Here is a 17,998-nt window from a genome sequence, read left to right as displayed (position 1 = left end):
TCAGGAACCATGTTCCCAGCTCATTAAGAGACTCCCACCAGCACCACTAAGAAAGCACACAATTCCCACATCCAAAAACAGAATCCTGATGCTGAACCCTGTGAAAGTCTTAGCAGTATAGATCACAGGGAGGAGGAGAAGTACAAGGTAAGAAGAAACATAGCCAAGGAAGATGAGGCTCTCAACTTGGACTTCCTCTATTAAGAGAGCTTGTGCAGTGAAGAAAGTGCCATTAAAAAAAACAACTATATCTGCACATTTTGTAAAACAATTTCTACAGGTATATGCTATGACTAAAACAGAAAGCTCTATAATTAATTAAGTCATTCCAGAAAAGAGTCACCCTGTCTGTGAGTGCATTTCTCAGTTATTCTGATTATTCAAAATGTCTAGTCTTCCTTTTAATTCTTGCCACATCTTGTTTTGTATCAGTATTGCCACTTGTGACCAACAACTTTTTTTTTTTTTCCTCAAATTTTTATTATCAAACTGACGTACAGAGAGGTTACAGTGTCATACGTTGGGCATTGGATACATTTCTTGTACTGTTTGTTGCCTTGTCCCTCATGTCCCCCTCCCTCCCCCTTTTCCCTCCCCCCCAGTTGTTCAGTTCACTTACAGCAAACAGTTTTACAAGTATTGCTTTTGTAGTTATTTCTCTTTTTTTACCCTGTGTCTCTCGAATTTGGTATTCCCTTTGAATTTCCTACTTCCAATACCAGTAAACACGGTTTCCAATATACTCAGATAAGATTACAGAGATAGTGTAGGTACAAACATAGGAAGGTGATACAAAACATCATCAATAATAGAAACTACACATACACATAGGACGTTGAAAGTAGTTATAACTGTGATATATCACTTGTTTCCATATCATGGAGTTCATTTCACTTAGCATCATCTTATGTGTTTCTAAGGGTATAGCTATTGGGCCTTGTGATGCTCTGCTATGGCTTGCCTAAACCTGTACTAATTATTCCCAATAAGGGAGGCCATAGAGTCCATGTTTCTTTGGGTCTGGCTCACTTCACTTAGTATAACTTTTTCCAAGTCCTTCCATTTCCTTACAAATGGAACAATGTCATTCTTTCTGATAGAGGCATAAAATTCCATTGTGTAAATGTACCACATTTTCCTGATCCATTCATCTATGGAGGGGCATCTGGGTTGGTTCCAGCTTCTCGCTATGACAAACTGTGCTGCGATGAACATTGTTGTGCTGGTGGCATTACTGTGATTTTGTTTGTGTGACCAACAACTTTTATCTCCTCAGTAAGACCTCCTGAAATAAGAAACAAGACTTGGGGCTTTAATAAGGTAGCAAGGAGTTGTAACTTTCAATGAAAAAGAAAAATAGAGTTGTTGGAAAAGACTACACTTTGAAAATGAAGATCCAGTGAAGGAGAGGGCAGACAGAGCAACAATTTCAAGCCCAGTATGTCATGCCAATGCAGGGTACCTGCTTGCTTTGAGGGGCTGCTCCAAGGAGCAGCAGACTGGCTCTTCCGTCTCCTGGTCTTTTCTGACCACACAAGGTCTATTTCAGCCATCACAATCTTCTGTAGGGTTCATCAGGTTTTAACATTAGTGTAGCTTATGCCACTTCACTTATGTTTGTTTCCTGTTCCTGGCGTGCATCTTTGCCTTTTTTTGTTTTTGCCTTTTTACTCTCTTATACTAAGCAGCAAGAAATTGAATATGATCTAACCTCCATTTCTCAAGTGCCTTGAGATCTCATTTATCCAAAAGGTTTAACCAAACAAATGCTTCTGACTAAGTCCCTGTGAGTTGGTTCTGTCTCAAGTTTTCTCAGCACTCTGAATGGGAATGGAGAGAGGGGTGATTCCTTTCCTCTTTTTATTTTGCCATCTCTTATGGCAACAGCCACAATCTAATATACATAATGCTACTGTTTTTATAGCCTAGGATGTCCCTAGCAACAGATCTACAGTTTTGCTTACTAAATATGCTGCCTGTTCCCACAGGGAACTTTAACACCAGAATATTTGGGACAGGATGGTAAAGCATGAACTACAGCCATAGTCTTGTGGCTTGAATTCTGGGCCTGGGTGCTGTCTCTGAGCTTTTGTGTTCAAGGCTGGTGCTCCACCACTTGTGTCACAGCTCCACTTCTGTTTTTCTTTTTTTTCTGTGTGTGGTTAACTAGAGGTAAGAGTTTCATGGACTTTTCTGCCTAGGCTGGCTTGGAACTGTGATCCTCAGATCTCAGCCTCTCTAGTAGTAAGCCTTACAGGCATTGAGCCACCAGCACTCAGCCAGAGTTTATTACTGTAACAGCATAACCATTTCCATGTGAGGGAATAGAGACAAGAAAGTTCTTAGGCTTGTTTGACGGCTGAATACTGATCTTTGCAGAACACCTTTTAATAGTTTTCTGAACAGTGTACTATGTGTTTTAAAAGTGGCAGTACAGAAGAGTGATAGGAGAGGACCTAGGAAGCTTAACTTTTAGTTCTAACTTCTATGATTTTGGGAAAATCCCTTGATTCTACAGTGTTTTCATGTGTGGACTGATGAAGTCATACTGTTGTGATTTATGATTCTCTTTTGGTTTAGGCCAAATTCTCTTAGAATGCTGTACATCCTGGACTTGTCAAAATTTCCAATGTGGTGGAATGGTTAAGTAGAGGGATAGGGTAACATTTCAAAAAATATAGGTGAACATGGCCCATTATGTAGGTACATGAGTTACATAATTTCCCCTGAACAGAAATTTCCTGATAAAAAACATGTATGAGACGGAAACCAGATTGGCTGCTCTTTTACTCTAGTTACAAAGTATAATCCCAAGGAAAAACAGTGAAAAGGGCACTGTTCTGTTAAGACTACCCTTTGGCCTTCAGAGGCTCCAACTGCCTATTAGATTGCTTATGCACACCCTGATGTACATTTTGCAAATCGTTAAGTGTTCACATGTCCTGCTTCAGGATATTTAACTTGTCCTAGCCACTTCATTGAAAAAATAAATAAAAAAAACCTTAACTACTTTTTTGTGCAACTTATTAGGACAAAGCATTTTATTGATTTTCTACTGGTAAATGGAGCTAAAGACTTAGACATATATGTGTTTGGAACCACAGCTCTGATACCTTTCAGGATGAGGTGGGACACAGCAAAGATGGAAGAGCTGACCAGATTAAATATGATGAACCTAAAATGAAAATTGTCAATACAAGAGCTCACTTAAAAAAATGCCTCCCCCCATACAAAAACTTAATGTACAAATTGCAAACATTACAGAAAATAAAGTAATATGAAACAAAAACTTAGTCCCACTATAAAAAGACAGTGCTACAGTAAAATGATATATATGATTACAATTTTTGTTGTTGTTGCTGTTGGTTGTGGAGCATGAACTTGGGGCTTGTGCTTGGTCCATAAGATTTTGTGTTCAAGAATAGTGCTCTAACACTGCTGGCCTGCACAAGATGGAGGCGCACAGAGACAGAAGGGAAGGAAGAAGAGAAAGAGAAAGAAATTAAAGAAAAGAAGAAAAAGGAGCAGGGACTCCTATTGAGGCAAATTATATAGGGAAAGGCAGGAAGCGGTACCACAGTGGATATAGAAGTGATCTCAGAGCCTGGGGAAACCTGTCACTGTCCAAGGAAGGCAAGTCAGTCCAGGATGTGTCCTCAGTAGATGAGGAAGTGACCTCAGAATCTGGGGTCCTTTGCTGACTCAGTAAGGTGATTACAAGCATCAGGCAAGTAAGGAAGGGGGAAGGGGCTGTTGTCCAGGACAGACCTAACAGAGTAACTCTTTATACAACTCCTTAATAACAACAATTTTAAAAATTGAATATATTCTTAGAGAAACTTATCTGAACAAGGCCCTGGAGTTGAGGCTCTGGGAAAGATGGACATGTGTACATGTCCTAAAATAAATGTAATGCATTCCCTCATTCTAAAAAACAACAACAACAAAAAGAATAGTGCTCTACCACTTTGAGTCACAGTGCCACTTCTAGTTTTCTGGTGGTTAATTAGAGATAAGAATCTCATGGACTTTCCTGCCCAGGCTGGCTTTGAATTGAGATCCTCAGATCTCAGCCTCCTGAGTATCTAAAAAAGTGTGAGCCACCAACATCTGGCTACAAGTACAATTTTGATGTGTTTATTTCTATCTTTTTCTTTCTCTCTGTGTATATAAGTATGTTTGTATAGATGCATATGTATGCATGGAACTTTACATACCTACATACAAATGCTTTCTTAATGTTATATCATGAATATTTTGCCACATCATTAAAAAGTCCTGAAAAAATTTGAATGGCTATAAAGCAAACTATTGTTTGCCTATACTATGATGTTTTTGTCCTTTATTTTATTTTTAGCACTCTGAACATACATAATTCGTTCTTTCATTACCTTTAATTTTTTTTTTTTGTGGTAGTGCCAGGGCTTAAACCCAAGAGATTCAGGTTCACTTGGCACACTTGTGCATAGCTGGCCTTCTACCATATGAGCAATGTCTCCAGATTAGCTTTTTGGTCGGTTAATTGGAGATGGTGTCTTACTGACTTTTCTACCCAGACTGGCTTTGAACTGGGATGCTTTAGGCTTAAGTCTCCTGAGTAGCTAGGAGTACAGGTGTGAAACACCAGAGCACAGATTGCCCCTTAACTTTAAGACACTTTCTTCTTTGTTTTCTGAAATACTACAGTAGTTTGGTCCTCAATCCATCACTTGAGTACTTCACATACTTTCTTCTTTCATCCATCCCTTAAAAATGCTGGCATTTTCCCTGATGTTTTCCACTAGCCTATTCTTTGGTAATGAAAAACTTACTTGGTGATCTTTTCTCTCAGCCAGGATATGGCAATTTTTAAAAAAGAAATCAGAGGATAGGATAATAAATGCTTTATACAGATGGGCCAGATGTTCTCTTATCACAACTACATATCATTCAATATGTAAACCAATGAGTATGTAAATGAGTGGGTTAGTTATGTACAACAAAACTTTCTATAGAAAAACAAGTGGCCAGCCCGTAGGCTGTAGTTTGCTAATTTTTCCTTTAGGTAGTCATTATAGTTCAGGTATACCTCTATTAAAATACTCATCACATTGTATCTGTCATTTCTACTACATGGTGAGTTGAGGCAGGGTGTCCTTTCATCTTTATGTATTTTATATGCAGTATAGAATCTGGCAAATGTATTCTACCAACATCTGCTAGATACTGCATGAAATAACCACATAATATGAGCTCTAGGAGTTTAAAAGTTTGTGTGCTATAGGGAAGAAAGAATTTCTTTTATGTGAGTCTTTCAGTAGCAACCAAAACTAAGTATAGAGAAGACCTCATGGGCTGTATAGTACACTGAAACATTGTAGAATTAATCTTCCCCAAATGTGGAAGGAAAATTCAGGTCCAGGAAATTCACAATTTCAAGGACCAAGTAATATTGCAGACATCAAAATAGAGCTGTCCAGCGTGATCTATAAAACAGGACACACTTTTATAGGAATTGAGAAACAGCTGTTTCCTCATTTTTGTTTTAAGAGGGGAAACAGGCTACAGGGCTCAAGGGTATATGCTAAGCATATGGGGAAAATTTATTTGCTTAGAGAAATGTGACATAGGGCTGGCAAAGAACTTGGTTTGTAAGAGATAATATCTTGGTGGGTGAAATTAAGAGGATAAGAAGGATATATACAGAGTCATTTCTACACTGATTAATGAGAAAGGAAACACTAATAAACGCTGGAGGAAAAAAAGAGAAAAGTTAAAACTGAAAAGAACTGAATATACTCCAGGGCAGACACTGGGTATAAGATCTACATGTCACTTGCAGTAATAAGGACTTTATTAAAACACATTTTAGATAAAAGATGACACTGATTTAGAAACAGAAACCTCAGTCATCAATAGTAACAATACAATACTGGCTTTCTCTACCTAGTGTGTATAAGATTAACTATATTCTTTGTATTATAGTGTGTGAGGCATACCTGGAAACTATATTAAAGACTCCAGGGGAGAAATTTAGACTTGTGTAATATACATAGAAATATGTAATAGAGAAAGAACCTTGTTTAAATGTTTCCTGTAAAGTCGCATGTGTTTTTAGTATAATTAAAATTTGCTGAATTGGAGAGTACTCATTTTATGAGACTCAATATATTCCTTAATGGCAATTACCAGACAACATTCTTTCTAATTTCTTAAAATCATGAAATCATTACTGTGGTGAAAAAAAGAATTGAATATTTCCTTAGAATGATCAAGTTTCTTGCTGTTTTCCTTTCACCCTATATTTCTCTTCCTGTTCTGTCCTAGAAGTTATGAAAGCGGGCATTATGTGGCCACATGGCCATTAATTCACTCGTCCTTCAAATATTTAATAGGCACCTGTCATATACCTGGTATTGTGCTACATACCCCAAGAAAGCAAAATAAGTAACACAGGATCTTTGCTCCAAGAATCTGAGGGTATGGTGGGAAAGATAGGCATTGTGTATTAAAATCTAATGTGAGAGTATAGTGATGGAGAACAGATTTGAGGTGGTCAAGAGTTCTGTGTGTGCATGCACTCACATGGACTGGAATTTAAAGAAGCACCAGAGTCCTTTCCTTTCTCAGAGTAGAACTTTGTGGTTTCCTACTTTCTGAATGAAATTTTACAGGAAAATTTAGTATTAGAATAGACCTATGATTTTATTAAGACTTTTTGTGGTTTATAAAAATATCCCTTAAAATTAAACAATGACAAAACAGCATTTAAAAAAAAATCATTGCTCAGTGAAAGAAGATGAATAGGGTGACTATTTCTAAACTTGCTACAGCAGAAGAGATAACCCCTCCCCCCCACCGTGGTACAGGAACAAATAAATGTTCATAGAAATGTTTTAAGTTATTTTGTAAGTTGTTTTAACTTGGTGGAAAATAATAACATGAACATTTACATCATAAACTCCTCATCGTGGCTGTTTTAAATATAGGAAAGCATTCTTCCTGAGCACCATTTTCTATGTTGTACATCTTGTTGCATTCAGGCACCAGTGTAGAGTTTATTCATATTGGCTGTTCTATACCTTCCTCACTCAATCTTACAGTTTTTTTTACTTTTATGCCAAAGAATGGACACAGAGTTTTTTTTCCCTTTTTATAATTTATTATACAGAACCATCACCCAAGTCAGGATTCCCCTTTCATCCACAGGAAGCGTCTGGGGCCACTGACTCAGGGATAGTACAAGCCCAGAAATAGAAAAAATTATCTGGGGCTGGGGATATGGCCTAGTGGCAAGAGAGCTTGCCTCGTATACATGAGGCCCTGGGTTCGATTCCCCAGCACCACATATACAGAAAATGGCCAGAAGTGGCGCTGTGGCTCAAGTGGCAGAGTGCTAGCCTTGAGCAAAAGGAAGCCAGGGACAGTGCTCAGGCCCTGAGTCCAAGGCCCAGGACTGGCCAAAAAAAAAAAAAAAAAAAAAAAAAAGGAAAAGAAAAAATTATCTGGCTGAAAGGGAGAGACGAATGGAAACTTCTAAGGCAGTAGACACCTAAGATGCCATGTCATAGGAAGTTAATTCTCTGAGGTCAGTGATTAGAGTCAGGTTACAGCCTAAGCATAATTCTGCCTGCTAATTACTTGACCCATTACAACATTTATGTCACTGAATGATGCTTAGAAATGATTTTAAGGGCGGCCTTGGGGCAGATGGAAGGAAGCAGACAGCCTGAGAACCAGAAACTTCTTCCTTTTAAAAATAGACATGTCTCCCAGGCCCCTGACTGAAATGATTATTTTTTACCTAAGTAAGAGATCAGATGTATTACACTCTTCCTTTCCAGAAAAACAGGCACCTGAGATCACAGAGCTCTTTAGTAAATTGAAAAAGATGATTGAAGCAATCAATTGCTTTAATGTTCTGTCATCTGAAATTTGACGGTAACAAAAACATCCTCCACAGAGAAAGAGGAAGAAGCTAGGATTGAATAGTGTAGGGTCTGTATTTTTTGGAGTTCTGAAGACTTACCTCTCCCTGAGATGCTAAGAAGGAATGGCAATTGCCAGAGGAAATGTTGACACAATGCAAACACCATGAACAGGAGGAGCTCTAATACATGGAGTAAGTTAGGACAACAGTCAAGCAGTCAAGCAGTTCTTAAGCAGCTGTGCAGGAAGAACTGGTGGGGGCTAGGAAGACAGTGCAAATACAGGAACCTGAAAGCTAGTACCTGAGAACTTGATACATGTATATATATAATCAGTATAAAAGCTACTGCTATCATAATAAAAAAAACAAGTAGCAGTAGTTGCCACTACCACTTGCAGAGTCAAACACTGGCCAGCACTGTCCTACAGACCTTATGTCCACTTCCTCACTGAGGTGTGCTGTCCTCTTCCATTCCACACAGGTCTCAGGTGGACCTTTGCCATTTGGAGTGTATTCCTCCTTCTTGTTTAAGGCTACTAGTACCTGCACAATAACATTGGGTGTGGTATTGTGAGGAGAGACCTTGTCAAGAATTACTTGGCTGCTGAGAAGATCAGGGTTGCCACCTGTGACCTGAGGGAGTGCTAAACAAGCCCATTCTCCCATGTCATGCTTTCTCTTATCATTCTCATTTCTGCCTCCAATTCCACTCACTGTGAAAGGAGAGAAGGGAAAGACTGATGCCTGTAGCTGGAGTGTAATGGCCAGAAACCAGACGTGTCATATGTAATTAAATCACACTAGTGTTGGTGACAGAGTTAAGACAGTTGAAACAATAGTTACTATTCCAACTTGCAATTTTCAGGTTATTGTTGGGGCTGAAATTTCTCTCACCTCAAGAGTTTTTATTTTGGAAAATTTCCAAAGTGTACTTTTAGCCATATTTGAGTAATTGAAACATGAAAAAATTATGATATTTTCAGCCCCATTAAATTGTAACCAGATGCTCTTATAAAACCTTTTTGTATATATACATCACCTTTTATTCTACTGGAGTTATTTTATTCACTGTTCCCCCCTCAAACTGTATGGACCAGACTGAAAATATTAGTGCTTTAAGAGACATAACCTACAGATTCATCCAATTTCCAGAAATGAAGTAAAGAGGATCCCATTGGACTCAAGATCACTGGGAATCTAAGTGTAATCAATTTAACAAACATTGATTGAATGGTGTTTAATGTACCAGGAACATGGTGAAGAAAAGTTGGTATAAATTTAATCAACCTGAAAAGTGAAAATGACCTCAGGTCTAGAATTCTCACACAAGCTGTTGAGCCCATTCCCTCTTAGCATCTTGGCATCTTTTTAGCATCTTCTTGAGTGACTCACCTGTGTGGCTAATGTGTTTGTGGCACCTTTCGTAAAGAGAAGACAGCCTTGGCCAATAGAAAAGAAATCACAGTGAAGAAAAATTAATGACAGCTGTTTTCAGGCTATGAATTCCCAGGTCACTATCCTTGGGACAATACTCTCCCCACACCCACTTTGATTCCTTGTATTCTCTACACGAGAGCTGAAAAGATGATGATAATAATGATGATTTTTTGTGGTACAATATATGGAGCACATTCTAAGCAATCATTCTATAACTTCAGCACTAAGAATTTTTTTAATTAATTGAACATAAATTTTTTTACAAGGTGTTGTGCAAAGAGGGTGTAGTTACATAGTAGGGCAGTGTGTACATTTCTTGTGATATCTTACGACCTGTTTTTCTATCCCTTGTCTAGGTCAGGTAGACATATATGCAATATACAATGTATCAAGAACATATACAGTATTCACAGACTTGGTCTCTACTATCTCTCCGTCTCCCTTTGTTAACAGTCATATATCAGGGAGATCATGCCCCTTTGTTTTCTGTGTTCTAGGCTTGTCTCGCTCAACATTATTTGTTCGAGTTCTGACCATTTCCCTGCGAATAACAATATTTCACCATTCCTAATCGCTATGTAGTATTCCATTGTGTATAAGTACCATATTTTTTGGATCCATTCGTCTGTGGAGGGGCATCTGGGTTGTTTCCATATTTTGGCTATTGTGAATTGTGCCGCGATAAACATGGAAGTACAAATGTCTTTTTGATATCTTGGGTTTTGCTGTTTAGGATAGATGCCTAGGAGTGGTATGGCTGGGTCATAGGGTAGGTCTATATTGAGCTTTTTGAGAAACCTCCATACTGTTTTCCAAAGTGGTTGTACTAATTTGCACTCCCACCAACAATGGAGAAGGGTTCCTCTTTCCCTACAGCCCCTCCAGCATTTGTTGTTTTCTGAGTTCAGAGTATAGGCCATTCTAACTGGGGTGAGGTGGTATCTCAGGGTTGTTTTTATTTGCATTTCCTTTACTAGCAGGGATGTTGAGCATTTCCTCATGTGTTTCTTTGCCATTTTTATATCTTCTCTTGTGAAGTCTCTCTTTAGCTCTTTTGCCCATTTCCTAATAGGTTTATTGGGCTTGGAGGGGCTTAGTGTTTTGAGTTCTCTGTAGATGACCGATATCAGGCCTTTGTCTGTTGCTGTGCTGGTAAATATCCTTTCCCATATGGTTGGCTGTCTTTCTATTTTGGTGGCTATGACCTTAGCTGTGCAGAAACTTTTTAATTTGTAGTAGTCCCATTTGTTGAGTCTTTCCCCTATTTGTTGTGCCCCTGGGACTCTATTCAGGAAGTTCCTTCCTGTGCCTATAAGTTCTAGTGTCTTTCCTACTCTGTCCTTCAGTAGTTTCAAGGATTCAGGTCTGATGTTGAGATCCTTGATCCATTTTGAGTTGATCTTGGTGCATGGTGATAGGCTTGGGTCTACTTTGAGTTTTCTGCATATGGCTGCCCAGTTCTCCCAGCACCAGTAGTTGAAGAGGCTATGTTTATTCCATTGTATGTCTTTAGCTCCTTTGTCGAATATCAGTTGGCTGTAAGAGCAGCACTAAGAATTTTTTAAAACTCCTGTTGTCACTGTATTTGATTTTGGTACCCTGGGTTTTGTATATATGTTTGTTTGAATTAGGGAGGGGAAGGGGAACAACAAAATGTTGAGACAAAGAACAAAGGGGGAACCAATTCAACAGCAAGCTTAAGACAATATGTTATAAACTAATTGTACAACTTGAGGGAGTGGGATTTGGGGAGCAGAGAAGGTGGAAGAAAAATGAGGGAATAGGTAACAAGTTTGACAGGAAATGTACTCACTACCTTACATATGTAACTAAAATCCTTCTGTATATCACCCTGATAATAAAGTTAAATTAAAAAAATATAAACATGATCACAGGACCAGTTAAGAGTAAAAGCCATAGCATTTTTCCTTGATAATTATGGTAACCTTTCTAGTCCCTAGTTGCAATCACAAAGCTTGCCATGATTGGGCATCCACTTATCCTTTATTGCCCTGTTGCTCTGCTGTTTGCCACACTGTGCCACAGCTATGTACTGAGCTCCTGGAGCTCTTAGAACATTCCAAGTCTCTTCTTGTCTTTAAGCCTTCATGCTTACTGCTCTCACACCTAAACTGCCTTCCTCCTTAGCTCATGTTTACACTTAAATGTCTCCTCTTCAGGGAGAACTCTTACATCTGAAGTACACCATTCCCTTCTGTCCTGACTTCTTTCTTCCATCACAGCACTATCAGATTTGTAATTACTTGATTAGTTGATTACTATTATTTCGACCCTTCCATATACCTCAAAGTATCATATTGCTCATGTTCAGGACAATATCTGGAAATAGCAAGTAGGCCAATTAATAATTGATGCATCTGAGTGATGCAAATACAATCACAAACAACAAATTTTTAAAGACAAAACATTTTTATATATGTTTTAACTACCATAAATATTATTATATTACTGTATGTCATGGATTTCTGTGACAGACTTTTCATGTATTTGTTCATTTTAGTGAGGACCACCCTCAATGAACTTGAGAGGCCAAAAGAATGGAGACGTGAAGTATGGCTACAATTAGAAAAGTTGAAAAGGATTACTTTAAAGCACCAGGTTTGGCACACAATGTATTTTGAATGGGGGCAATGGTCATGCTTTCTTATTTAAAGATATTTGTGGTTAAGAGCAAAGTTGCTATTACATACGTGGCATGGTGTTCCTTAACTTAAGGAAAATTATAAAGTGCTGAAAGTTCAGAATCAGAACACTAAGAATGGAAAGCACAATATTCCTGTGAACTACTGTGCAGCTGGTCGAAGGGGGAATACCCTCATCACTCTGCTACGTGGTTCTGGATTGGGTTGCCAAATAATGGTACCTCAGTGCCAGTCGCTGACTCCCAGTGATGCCCAAGGGCTAAAATATATCTTAAATCTTTAGACTATGTCCTTTCTGATTTGAGGCTAGCAAAACCAAGTCTGGCAGATTATCAGGAATCCAGCCACTTGACAGGGAGGTCTATAATTGTCTTACTTAGGTTAAAGCTCTCTGGAGGGGCCTCAGGGTGAGCACTTCATACTTTATAGGATGAAAAGCAGCCTTTCTCCAATCATCTCCAGATTGTTTAGGCCTTAGTACCAAACTTTTCTGGAGGTTTCCTCAGTGTATTTAGCTTACTAAGCTTCCTTGTTTCTTAACTATGCTTGCGATCAGGCCACAAGCCTGGCAGCTCACCTGAAATCAAGCTGCAGTCTTCTGCCCAGGCTATCCTTTCAGTGCATGGAATGCCCAGCTTGGAATGTGTGCTGCTGGCCCTCATTAGGAGCACAGATTCTTTACTTCTGTGGGTGGCCTGCATCCTTCATCAGGAAGCATGCTAAAGAAAATCCAGTTGAATTAGAGTATAATAACCTCGCTTACATCCAGAGGTCACCTTGGACAGGCTATGACCGAAATGGTTGCTTTAAGGCTTTATGTCAGATACAGGGCATACAATAGTATGAAAGTTAAAAGCCAGGTCACGTAATTTTCATAAGTGAAACAAGACACTAGAATTAGATGAACTCTGAGTTCCTTTCCAATGGAAACATTCCAGAGTCCTAGAAAAAAGGCTTTTTGGGTTCCAAATGTTGTGGGTTTCCCACCATTACACCTCCCTCACTAACTTCTTGCTATAGGTTCTAGTGGCTCCCCACTGTGTACATAATACATATGAAAGTTCAGCATCCAAGCAAAGACTATTAACAACTTGGGCATATGTAAAGATCCTTTTACCCAGTGTGAAGCTGGAGGCCTTGGCTGTGTCCCTGAAACACAGGAGCAGCTCGCTATTGCTGAAGCCATTGAACTGCCTTCCTGCCAGGGGCCTGTGATCATGGTGTCCTCTCTCTTTCTGACCCTTCACTTGGTAGGAATCTCAGGATCCCACGCCCTGCTCCCCTGGGTGTCCAGTTCAAATATTCACAACCAATCCAGGAAGTCTCTCTGACCTCTACCTCAGGACAATCCAAACAGCATCATATTCAGCCCCAGGTTAGAATGCCCAGGTCATTCAAATGAGATTTTCATAACTGCTTCTCATACTAGACTCAATAAGGGACAGAGACAATGTGATATTTTGTCTTTTAGCATCAAGGTCTAACACAGTACATGGCATATTTTATGAGTACTCATAGTGAATTGAAAATTATGATTTTAGATATACATGTATATTTGTCTTTTAGGTTACAAGACAACAAGATTTGTGCTGAAAGGTTTTCAAATTTTGAAGATACACCTCTTTGGAGCTGGGAATATGGCCTAGTGGTAGAGTGCTTGTCTCGTATAGATGAAGCCCTGGGTTCGATTCCTCAGCACCACGTATATAGAAAAAGCCAGAAGTGTCACTGTGGCTCAAGTGGTAGAATGCTAGCCTTGAACAAAAAGAAGCCAGGGACAGTGCTCAGGCCCTGAGTTCAAGGCTTAGGACTGGCAAAAAAAAAAAAAAGGAAAGAAAGAAAATACACCTCTTTATAACACATGTAAATGAAAAGAAAACTAAGACTAAAACAAAATAACATTTTTTGAAAAGGGGAGGGTTTAGAAGGGAGAAACATTTCTAACACAAAGGAACTTATTCACTTGTTCACAAAAGAACTTATTAGCCAGGAAGAAAATATTTGTCCAATTTGAGATGCTGTTGCAATTATTTCTCTCTCCTTTCTGTTTAGTTCGCAGAGAACCAGTGCTCAGTGGTAAAGGTAGATGGATGCAAAAGTAAGGAGAAGTATATGGCGATAAATATCAACCAGGAGATCGAGTGATGATAGCAATGCCAAGAGAAAAATATTATATAATGTCATCAAAATAGGACACTTGAGGAATGCCTTAGAGCTGAAACAGCTGTCACCTGGTATTTTGGCATTCTAGAAGTACATGAAGAAATAGCCCCTGGAAACCTGAGAGTACAGAGTATTTGGAAGACAATTTTCAGATGTCAAGAACATGTTTTGATGATTTTTTAAAAAACCTTAACCTGTCTTACAATGTGTACTTGAAGAAAACATGAAGTTCTAAAACATGTGCAAATCCCCAAAGCATGGATTTTCCTTGCTTTGTATTTTTATATACAAGTCACTGATTCCACCCTTAAAAAGCATTCAGGAGAGGATAACATGTGAGACATAAATAGTCACTTTTGCTGGTGGTAAAATGTCTGTTAAGACAAAAGCTTACAACCCTAGAATTTAGAAATGAGTGTGGGATTAAACTGCAATTTTCTTATTTCTTAACTTCCAGCACATTGAGATGCTGCTCAAAGAGTGCTTCACTCTAGGTCAAAGAGGTCTGTGATGCTTCATCATGTGGTAGGAGCTGGGAAAGGGGCAATTTGCACTCCAGAAACTTCCCTTCTATGGGGGGAGAGACAAGTACCTTAGACTAAAGTGATGAAGAATTGACAGAAAGTGCAGGTAGGCTTTGGGAGACCAGGAGCAGCAATGAAAAGAACTATACATCTTGTGGATGGAAGGGAAAAATGGGCAGAGAGCAAGGAAAAAGGTGACATTACCCACGTAGAAATGTACTCATTACCTGACTTATGTAACTCTAACCCTTTCGTACACCACCTTTATAATTACAATAAAAAATAAATTTAAAAAGTTCAGCATGAGGCATGGGGTGATCCTGGATTTTTTTTTCCCCTCTGAGCTGAAAACCATATTCAGGGCCTTGTACTAGCTTTGCAAGTGTCTTCCACTGCGTTAAATCCTCAAGCCCTGTCCTGAATTATTTTTAAGTTATCAGTTCAGACTTAGAAACTCGCTGTTAGAACTCAGAAGTCAGCTGTGGTGGCTACATACCTGCTATCTCAGCCCTAGTGAGCTGGGGGCAGGAAAGAATATTGTCACTTTGAGGCTACCTGGGCTATATAAACAAGACCTTGTCAGGGTCTTTTTTGAGCACTTGCTTGGCATATACAAAGCGATGGAGTGTAATCCCTATTACTGGGGAAAAAAAATAGGGATGGAGGAGGCACACCTCCATATAAGAAGAATCTAAAGATTAGAAAGTTAATAAGACAGTGATCACCAAAAGACTAGAAATACTTTCTCTCCTGATATTTCCCCTCTTTCCTTGCTTGCTTGCCTGCTTGCTTGAGAGGTGGGAAAGCTTTAGAGAATCTGTTCTGTTTATGTACATAAGAACACACATTTCCACCAGCTATCTGTAGGAAGATATTTGTGAATAGTCTAGTACATGCCCCAATTCTTTTCCAGAAAGGTCACAGTGGATACTGTAATAGGAAGGCTGTAGGACTGATATGGAGTATCCATCCTTCGGGTTCCAGTTTGAAATACAAAATTGACGGATAAGTATCAATATCAGTTACATGTACTCAAACTTAAATTCAAGACCTACGCAATTAGGATACACACAATTGTCAGTACTTGAATAGAGAGGTTCAACAGTGTACAAACTGAAAATGAGAAAGTATTAAAAGAATAAATGGCTACTCTTTCATAATTTTACTTGTACTTATAAAGCTATGCCACCAGTATAAAGTAAAAAGCTATCCTTTAGCTATTTCAAAAGCTACTGAGTAGGAGGTAAAAAGTTTGTTTTAAGTTCATTAGAACAGGCAGGATCTTTTAAGAAAGTATTTTTTAAATATGAAAAAGGGGAAAGTTTATTATAACTTATCATTCTGTATTAATAATGCAACATGATAGTGATGTTGCCTAAGAGAGATAGAATACAAACTGAGTATGTTCATCTCTGCAGTAGCCATATTAAAAAGTAAAGAGAATGCCAAAATACTTTAAAAGTCACAATGCATATGTGGATAATTATCACTGTAGTTCTTTTTGAGGACACCAGTCAGTGTCATGGTACATAATCACACTGGTATGACTACAACCACTACTAACCTCCAGAACTTTTGGATCATCTGAAATAAAACTATTCCCATTAACCAACAGTCCTCATTCTTTGCCATCATTCTTGCCCTTGAAAACTTTATTTTACTGTTCCTATGAATTTGAAACTTCTATGTGACTCGTATAATTGAATTCATAACAGCATTTTTCCTTTGGTACCTAGTTTATTTCACTTAACATAAAGTCTTCTATATAGCGGCATGGATTGGAATTTTCTCTCCCTCATTTTTTTGTGGTAGTACAGGGTTCTAAGTCAACTGATAACATTGATACACTGAAAGAAAATTAGACTGACTCTTCAAATTTTAGCAATCTATAGATCATGAAAATTCTCTAACACCTAAGAAATATAAATCAAAACCTTGAGCATCATATGTTAGATGTTGCTCTAGTTTCCTTAGTACTTTGCCCTCTTGCCTTCTATAACACTAAGTAGAACAGGCAGCATTCAAATTACAGAGCAACACAGCGTTAATAACAGTGAATGTCTATGTTCAGTGCCTTGGGATATAGCTGTCAAAGAAGAGGTCATACCCTTGTAACTTAAATCTCCAACAAGGCTTCAATCAGTACATGCTTCAGGGTACAAAATGAGGTACAATTTAATGCCCATCTGGGCATCTGCTCCTAAGAGGCTGGCAATGCTGTTTGTTTGTGGTTCACAGTGTATCTGGGGCAGCAACATGGCAGAGAAGGGGACCAAGGTTGTGCCTGGGAGGTTTCTACCCTAAGCCAAGATGTGCACATGAATTTGAAATAGCCCAAGAGAGTGTTTCAGAGTTGGCAGACAGAGAGTGGTGTCCTCTAATCTAGAGAGCAGCTGCTGGGCACAGGCATGCAAACACACAGACATAGACACAGACACACACACACACAGACATATGCTCACAGAGCCTATACCTGCCACTACTTGTCCACTGTGGGCAGATGGCTTCTTACTTTTAGGTTGCCATTGTGCAGCCCTGTCCAGGGAGACCCTTTCTTCGGTGGAAACTGGCAAGCTTATAGGGTGAGGCTTTCGTCAAGGTCGCCTGCCTTCAGAGTATGAAGGACACTGTCCGGCAAGGGAAGAGGGTTATATTTAGTGTTTGGGCCTGGTCAGTGTTGGGATCCCTGTCACCTCTACTTTGCAGAACTGTCACTGACCCCTGGTTGCAAACTCTCCATAGCTTTGAATCCCACAAAATAAAAACTGAGAGGATACTCAGAAAGAGAAGAAGAAAACTTGTTGGTTCCTGGATTCTACTGTCAGGGTTTGTCAGGGATGAGAAGAGAGCACTGCCAGGTGTGACCAAGCTGAAGTACCTGCACAGTAAGTTCAACATGCTATCTTTCTTGAGAAGGGGTTTTGGGGTGTGTTGATGCTATTCAATATCTACTAGAAGCAGGATCTCCTGCATATTATGAAGGAAGGCAGTAAATCTCAGGTATGATTAAGAGCTTATGAGAGACGAGGAACTATCTTAACAGCAGGTAAGTTTTGCTAAATGAAATAATGAAATAAAATAAAAATGAAGATATAAATTATAATCCCTTTAAAAGTATGGCGAATGGTCACAAGATTAAATAAAAAAGGTTTGAACACATGAATTTTCTTGTTAGTAGCTTAGTTTTGTAATCTTAGTTTTGTATCAATGGTCAGTATACCATCTCGAAATCATCCCAATATGATGAAAATGGAGTGTACTGGATATTCTACATTAGAGAGAAGGAATTGTTTTCATGAAAA

General features: G+C 38.8%; 2 protein-coding genes across 5 annotated transcripts in view; one reads left to right on the top strand and one right to left on the bottom strand.

Moving 5' to 3' along the window:
- Cmss1 (cms1 ribosomal small subunit homolog) overlaps window positions 1-17,998 on the bottom strand; it is a 299,555-nt gene that overhangs the window by 38,085 nt on the left and 243,472 nt on the right. The gene's annotated exons all lie outside the window — the stretch shown is intronic.
- Window positions 17,177-17,998, top strand: part of Filip1l (filamin A interacting protein 1 like) — a 235,639-nt gene continuing 234,817 nt past the window's right edge. Inside the window, exons 1-2 of one of the 3 annotated variants that reach the window (XM_048346492.1) lie at window positions 17,188-17,311; window positions 17,403-17,581. The gene's annotated coding sequence lies outside the window, so the exon portion shown is untranslated. Of the gene's footprint in view, window positions 17,582-17,998 lie in introns of all 3 variants that reach the window. The other 2 variants (XM_048346494.1, XM_048346491.1) reach the window with 2 other exon arrangements.

Source organism: Perognathus longimembris, chromosome 5 (genome assembly GCF_023159225.1).
Source record: "Perognathus longimembris pacificus isolate PPM17 chromosome 5, ASM2315922v1, whole genome shotgun sequence".
NCBI classification, from domain to species: Eukaryota; Metazoa; Chordata; class Mammalia; order Rodentia; family Heteromyidae; genus Perognathus; species Perognathus longimembris.
The sequence above is the reverse complement of the archived record's forward strand: the minus strand, read 5'-3'. Positions and strand labels throughout refer to the sequence as shown.